Raw genomic sequence first — 8425 nt, forward strand, 5'->3', positions numbered from 1 at the left:
TGTGTGGATTATAGAATGACTTTGGAACCAAATGGTGTATCTGTTTTTACTATAAGTAGTACGAAGACTACTACTAATTGGTCACTATATCATTGAACAAACTTAATAAACTATTGTTTTATGACTCTAATTACATGTTTCGTGTATTTATTTATTTACTTTTTTTTTGCAGATAAATGATGTATGACTCAGCAGCATGCCATATGAACGAAATCCATTAGAGTACTGTTGTTGTCGTCCAATGGTCATTTCCATTGTATCATGCGCTCTTTAAGGTAATAAACTACTTCGTACTTTTTAAGCACTATAGTTTGATTTTATTTAGTCTTCTACAAGAGGCTTTGTTATCGTTAAAGCTCAGATTTTGATTTGGTTACTTGCTTCGTATGGTGCTGTGTAGTTTACTTCAAAGGGTATGATGGTTGGTTTAAAGTTAAGGGGTATTGGATTCATGTCGTGGCGTGGCAAGACTCGGATGGTGTGGTTATGGACTATGCGACAGTTTATTTGCAACCAAATCTGTTCTCTCACATACTCGCTGTTCATTTGAATTATCCAAGTTTCCACTTATTGACTACTACGTAAGGTTTACTATTTTGTTTACAGATTATAATTCTTTTAACTACACTTTTTGAAGCTACTAAGTGTATTATTCCTGTGTAGTTTTCTATGAAGGCTATGATGATTGGTTTAACTAAGGGGACAACGATCTTCAGATTCATATCGTGGCATTGCAAGGTTCTTACACAATTATCATAGCCCGTTTTTTTTCCTTAACTTATGATTTCCTTATATTAAGCAGTAAATGTTTTAGAGAAAGACCTCAAGTTAATGATTTCCAAGCTGATCTTCATGATCATTAGACTATGGGCAGTTTTAAGCTTTTGATTGGTGCAATTTGGCGTTGGTGCAGGTTGTTATTTCTTAGTAATATGCTTTTTATGACATTTTTTCCTTATGTTTACCATTTTACACTTCAGTATATTTAGTGTTGGCAAACATAGCTACCTTGGTTTCGCCAAAATGGTATTGCCTGCACTAATTCAAAAGCTTTTTTTATTTCAGTTTTCTTTAAATCGGGACATTGATAAATCTAGATAACCTTGAATTCCTTTTAGAGTTATGGTCATTTGTTTTACACAAAAAGTAGAATGCATGCATATATTTACATACACAAAAATTCTGATGTTTTAATCTTCAGTTTTCACTTGCTTAAATGTATTTGTTGACATCAATTGAGGTTTCTGCTTGTAATAACCATTCTTAATTAACGACATCTATTGACAGGTATACCGCAACAATCGCTGACGAGTCCTTATCGACCACCGCAGTTGTATTCGACGAGACAATGACATCAATGGTAGGCAATAGGCATTGGGCCAAATTAATTCACCAGGTACACACATAACTAAACATACACCTACATAAAGTTTATTCTTTTAACATGCAACTTACATAAACAACTATCTAATATATGTGTGTATTTCATATGCTGATACAGGCCAAAGTGAGAAAATGATGAAAGGATGAAACACATTAGAAGACTATAGCTGCGCAGAGATACCTGTTGTATAATTTAAAAATTGAAGTGTCAAGGCACCACTATAAAAGTTTTTTGAAAATTACATTATATCTTCAAGAACAACTTATATGAAGGTTTTAGGACTGTGGCCTTATCATGGTGTAACGATGGTTTCAACGTCTACTGAGTAATATGGTCACACCCAGTGCAACGCGCGGGTTGCAAAAACTAGTTCATGAACAAAAAAAGGTTTGATTGTAAAACACAAAACCAACCGACAACAAACAAGCTATCAGTAGAGTCTTTGAAGATTATGATGAGATCAAACTTTTCCTGTATCCTATAACATAGAGAGGCTACTCGCCAACACCCCAGCTCCAAAAATCTTTTCTTGTCGTCTAAATTAGTATCCGGATAACATAAAATGTGATGTAATGAAACAAAACTAGAATGTTCAAGATCACGCTAACAAATCTATACACCAAGATCATAGTAACACAGAACTAAGGCTAAAACAAAATCAAACTAACAATCATTCCAACAAAAACAGGTTTCTTAGATTCAATCCCCAAACACAAAACTCATAACTAGAGGTGGAAAATGGGTTGGGTTGGGTTGGGTTGGGTTGGGTCGAACGAGTCATGGGTTGAAACGAGTTAGGGTCAAAACGAGTTTAGGTCAGAATGAGTTTGGGCCAGAACAGATCAATTAAAAAAGAGTTGTAGATTAAGGTTGGACCGGATTTTGATTATTTTTTTTTTGTGACCGAGAACAACAGCGGAAACATTTTAGTTTTTCTAGATTTTTTTTATTTATATTTTAAGTTATGCTTTTTTTATTATTTTTTTTTTAATTTTTTAGGGGTTTCTATTAAAATAAAAAACCCTAAAAAAGATTCAAAAATAATAATAAAAAAATTATAAGTCAAAATATAAATCATAAACAAAAAAAATAAAAACACTAAAATGTTTCATGCATTGTACTCGTTCTAAAAAAATAAAAAAAAACCACCGAGAATCGAACCGAAAAAATCGAAGAAAATGAAAGAAAAAGCCAAAACGGACCACATCAATAAAAATCGAAAAAATCAATTAAAACGAAACTAAAAGAATTCAAACCGATCAAAAACGAAACTGAAAAAACGGATAAAAACGGGCCCGAAATCAACCAAAAAGAAACCAAAACCCAACCTGTCCCATGTGAAAACTCGTGTTGGCTTGAAACTGACCGAACCCGTTCTAATCTAAAACCCGTTTCGTGTTGAAACATGTCTTGTACGAAAACCCGTTCCGATCCGAAACCTACCACATTTCCTTAGGACACTAACCCTCATCGAACCATTTCTTTGAACTTGTCGACCCATTTTTAGTCGAAAATAAAATGATAGAATTTCAAATGATTCATTTTGACCCGTTTAGTTAAAACATTTTACCTTACCCCCCCCCCCCCCTTAATTTTTTAAAACAATTTAAATTCATCCATTGAAAAAGGCTTGGGTCAAGATATATTGTCACCCCCTACTCATAATCGAGCAGAAAACCTGACCTCTTTTACTCTTCAACGCCTCTCTAAACCCCTCTTTATCCAGAGCAAATCCCAGCTCTTTCATCTTCACCACCAGCTCTCTCCCTTCATCCTCCTTCCCACCCTTCACAAGCCCCTCAAAATCGCCACACACGTCCCCACATTCGGCCTATAGTCATGTGCATTGCACATGAGAGAAAATCGGCCATTTTACCCCATTTATTAAAAAAAACATATTAATATTTAACCAAATATAATTAAAAGATAAAAAACATAATACCTTTTCTTTTTTAAAAAATTAAAATTAATATTAAGTTTATATATATTACATAATACAACCCCATCATCATCTTCTAAACTCCATCCACTTCCAATAACCACCACCTCAACCCTGCATAGCCGCCGTCGTCTCACCCCTGTATCGTCGTCGTCTTCCACCTTACCCCCCCCCCCACCCCACCTACTGGAACCATCACAGCCGGAAACCACCACCACCATAGCTGGTCCGCCCCCGTCTTCAAAGCGTCGTTTAACAACAAGCCCCCACCTTAATACCTTCATCATCTCTCTTTGGATCTATCTTCAAAACCACGATTAGGGTTGCTAATAGCTCCGGAGATTCTATCAACAAGTGGATTCGATTGCAAGCCCCATTTACTCCACTGTTGTTTAATTGCAAGCCCTAGCAGCGACGATGGTGCTCCAATGGAAGAAATACACCATGATTAGGTTTCTGACAGCCATGATTAGGGCTCGTTATGGTTTCCGGTCGCTACAACTGGTTTTGTTTCCGTTAGGCAAGAACATGTTAGGGTTAGGGTTTTACCTGCATTTTGATTAAGATTAGGTTTACTACTATTATGTTGAATTTAGACTTAAATTGTTGAAATTTAGGTTGATGGCGGTGTTAGGGTTTGTTGCGGTAGGTCCGGTGGTGTCTCTAGTAACATAGGGGAGGAGGTGATGGTAGGTTGGTAGACTAAACGAGAGAGATATAGTGATTATGCTTTTTTTTATTTTTTTAATTAGCATATTTTTAAGTGGCAGGTGAAATGACCAATTTGCCATCATGTGCTTGCACATGACCTGACTTAACGAGAAAACTAACTGGGTTAGGGAAAAAGGAAAAACGTTGTCGAGTTTGTATACGTAAAGGATAAAACTTATCAATTTTGAAGATAAAGAACAATGGGTGAAATTTGGTACAAACATAAAGGACAATTTCTGTAATTCTGTCATACTAAAATGGAGTTCAAACTCGGAAAGATCGACAAGATAGTTTAGTCTCCGGTTCGATCATTAGGCGTCTGGGTTTTACCACCAGTGTGACTTTGGATGGGTGGGTTTTCCTCGAAACTAGAAATAACTTGGAGACGCTTAAGGGCTCTGTGCGACTAGCCATTCAATGTTTGTTGGTCTTTCAGAAAAAAAAAATCACTTTTCCCTCTCACATCAAAACTAATCCCAAACATCTTATTCATTTTCAAAAAGTTAATAAATTATAAGTTGGTGAAAATAAGCAATCCCAAGCACCTCCTTGGTAAAAACTGAAATACTAGTTTTGGTTTGGTTTAGTATTTTATGAAACACAAAACCGAACCGAAATAAAAAAAACAGAAACCATACTAACTGAGCCTTAACCATTAAAACTGAACCAACCAATGACTAGATGTCATTGAATTTATGATTCTTTTAATTTTAAATGTAAATGTTTTTTATTAGTTTTTAATAGGGTAAATTACTAATATGGCCTTTTTTAAGAGAGAGAAAATGGATTTTGGCCCACAAATCTCCAAGAATCCTAAAATGAACCAAAAAATATGGACGAGGCGACATGTTAGGATAAGATCTGACAAGGTTTCTAGACCAATTATAATGTGACACGTGTAAAAAAAATCCTGACAGGCCAGTCAAATTTTTGAAAATATTGATGGAGCCATCCATATTTTCTTACTAACTTCTCAAACATTTTTTATTGTTTCCTAACTGATTCGTACAAATTATCAAAAACCTTGAAAATTGTTCCTTTTAAATTTCGTATTGGCAGACGCATTTGAGGCAAATTTGTACCAATGAGACGATATTAATATTTTTCCTCCCGATTCTGTCCAAATCTTATGATATACGTTGAATCTTCATCTCTTCCAAACCCATTAATCTTCGTCTTTTCAAACCCTTTAATCTTCATCTCATCAAAATCATTGTTCTTTAATCTTCATCTTCATAACCTTTTGTTCTTGAATTCAAATCATAAAGTTTAAGAAGTAAAGGTGTGTCATCATTCAAATCAATAAACTTTTGAGTATCTACACATCCACCGCCACCAAAATCAACATATTCATAGGTTGATATATTCAAATTTGGTATAATGGAAGAATTGAAGAGGAAGAAGAAGGATCATACATAAAAACATGAAAAATAAGGAAAATTATTTAATCAAAAATATTTATATTAAACATGGCAGTGTGGACGGATTCCACTTAATTCTTATCGGTGAGGACGGATTAAAAATAAATCATGTCGATGTGGACGGGATTCCAACTTATAAGAACAAATCCATGAATCTTGTCTCCTTCGTACAAATTTGTCTCAAATACGTCTGCCAAGACGGAATTTAAAAGGAACAAATTTTAAGGTTTTTGACAACTTGTACGGATCAATTAGGAAACATTAAAAAAACCGTCTCGGAAGACTGCTTTTGAGAAGAATATTATAAGAGAAAATATGAACGGCTCCCTCAATATTTTCAAAATTTTGGCTGGCTTGTCAGGATTTTTTAAACGTGTCACATTGTAACTGGTTTAGAAATCTCGTCGGATCTTATCTCAATGTGTTGTTTTTTTGTCCACTTTGAGAATCTTGGAAATTTGTATGCCAAAATTCATTTTCTCACTTAAAAAGGGTCATATCAAGAATTTTTCCTTTTTAATATTCTAAACCTAAACATTCCAATATTCTATTAACCAGAAACTCATTTTTTTAAAATATCTTGAATCCAAAACTAAAATGAATCGGTAAACCGAAACCGAACAATTTTGAAAAATCAAAAACCACAAATTTAATTTTCGATTGGTTTTAGCCCAAAACTTCACCGAATCTCATTACACACACCCCCTATCAATCAAGATTATCCCTTCCCATCTAGAGGTGCTACTATTTTTCCATTGGAACATTAAGTGCTACCACCCGTTGGACACACTCACACGTCATACTAACCACTTTGAGTGTATCTCAATCTGTTTGTTTTAATAGTTGTTCCAGCGAATTTAGTTTGCCTGGAATGGATGAAGTGGTCACAAATATGCTCTCTTTCATATCGTCATCGGATACTTACATAGAATCTTTTAATGGGAAGAGACCTACTCCAAGAAAAGACGAAAATAACTCAAGTCGGGATCTGGTATATGTTTGCGAATCACATTTGATTGATTTACAGCGGTATTAGATAAAAATAATCTTAAATGCAATAGATCGAGTTCAACCAAGAATGATATCCATTATTCAAATTGTTGAATTCAAGCTGCCAACAAGTAACTCCCCATCAACTATGTAAATCTGTTCTCCTTCTCTCACAGTTCTCTAGTGATTGATATGATCACATGGTTATATATAATGAGCGTTGCAGTACATAGCATACAAAGAGAAGATATTGTGGCGAAATTTGTTGACACCACTATGATAGAGATGTTTTACGTACCAACAGGATTGGATTGGTGAAAGCGACACATTAATCGATTGTATAAAGAAAAATTGATAACATAAACAACTGAAATATAAAACTCCTACTTATGTGAAGAATGAATGATACATGAAGCAATTGGTTAGTATCATCAGTGGTTTATGGTCATTAGTAGTTTCCACATATCAGTTTTTTGTAATAAGTAATTTAGACCATCAATATTTTGCATCTTCAATCCGTTAATACTTTTGTCTTTTAAATTATTAGTTGTTCCAATGTTTAGTACATTTAAGTCTTTAGTATGATAAGGGGATATCGGCTGTTTGATTGAATTTTCTTCCGTCTTTCTTCTAAGAAGTATTGATCTTCACTCCTTATTCTAATAAAATAAAATAACTGTGTACACGTGTCATCATATGTTTATTCTTCCTATCAAAATCCCGCCAAAACCACCATCATTGGTCAATAACCCAATAACAAGATTTGGATCCTTCTAAACCTAGGGATTTATCGCAATCTTCTCCTCTCCTCTCGTGACCTCATTTGCTCACCGTCACCTATTTTTAGTGATAAACTGAACGAGCTCGAAAAAATGGAAGAAGAAGAAGATTATATGTATGGGAATCAAGAAAATTTGAAGTCCAAAATACTTGTAAAAAAGAAAAAAATGAAGAAAAATATATTTTTATTTTTATTTTTATTTTAAAACTACTCTTTTGTATATATTTGGAAAATCATCAGTTTTTATTAAGTCTCAACCATGGTTTTAAATTGCGCGCATATTTGAACATTAACTTTTTAATTATTTTTCCATTTATAAATAAACTCAGACTCTACTATTTTTCTACATACTGTTTTATAACTATTTTTGCTCTCTTATACTTCTATCAAATTTTTACATTTTTGTCCAAAACATCCATTTTTGGAAGCAACCAAATCCCAAAACGATCATTAGGAGAAAGACATGAACATGGAACTATAAAAATATGTAACATTAACAACGAATGTTGGGTTTTTGGCAACGAGGTTGCAACTATATTGTATTAGATAGAGTATTAGGAGATTGTACCATGCACCAAGTGTGTTTGAAATGACAAAATATGATGAGACAAAATAACATTTGTTGTAACAACGCGTTAGAAGTAAAAACAAAATTTAAAAACCGATAGAATTTGGAATAGTATTTTTATGTATATTTTAATAAATAAAGCATTATTTAGTTATTTATGTATTTTTAAAATGAAATCTATGCATTTTATGTATTTTTGTGTTTTTAAATTTATAATTTATTAGTAGTTTTTGATTTTTTTAGGGTGATTAAAAGGAGTGGCGTAATCTGTTATAGTTGTTTAAAATTTGAATGGATCACCCCTCTACCCTAAGATTAGACAGCACAAACCGGTTAGGTTAGTAACCGGTTTCAAGCACAAAATACTAACCAGTATAACCTATTTCAAGTATAACTGAATCGCTTAATTGGGAAAAAAACTGTTTAAAAAAATATCAAACTGGTTTTGGTTAACCGATCTGGCCCAAAATAAAAAACCGGTTACTAACTTCTAGTTTTTTCGGGTTGAAACAAGTTATTTTGACCCTACCCACTTCTTTAGGCTCCCCACCTTAAAAGGGATCTAGGAAAGCCGCTTCATGTTCTCCCCTTGTCCATGAACGATAGAAGAACTACTTATCTTCTCTTAGGT

At 33.8% G+C, this 8425-nt stretch overlaps 1 long non-coding RNA gene across 2 annotated transcripts; it reads left to right on the forward strand.

Annotated features, from left to right (window-relative positions):
- The first annotated feature begins 249 nt into the window (after positions 1-249).
- On the forward strand, positions 250-1749 carry LOC143615356 (uncharacterized). 2 transcript variants are annotated; one of them, XR_013150460.1, is made up of 5 exons: positions 250-275; positions 401-581; positions 664-738; positions 1288-1396; positions 1502-1749. It is a non-coding gene; the product is annotated as an uncharacterized LOC143615356 (long non-coding RNA). The 2 variants fall into 2 exon arrangements; XR_013150459.1 differs by having other exon boundaries at positions 401-738.
- The last annotated feature ends 6676 nt before the right edge of the window (positions 1750-8425 follow it).

This window comes from Bidens hawaiensis, unplaced genomic scaffold (genome assembly GCF_021521415.1).
Source record: "Bidens hawaiensis isolate Kalapana, Puna unplaced genomic scaffold, B.hawaiensis_p1.1 tig00042657_1, whole genome shotgun sequence".
Taxonomy (NCBI): Eukaryota; Viridiplantae; Streptophyta; class Magnoliopsida; order Asterales; family Asteraceae; genus Bidens; species Bidens hawaiensis.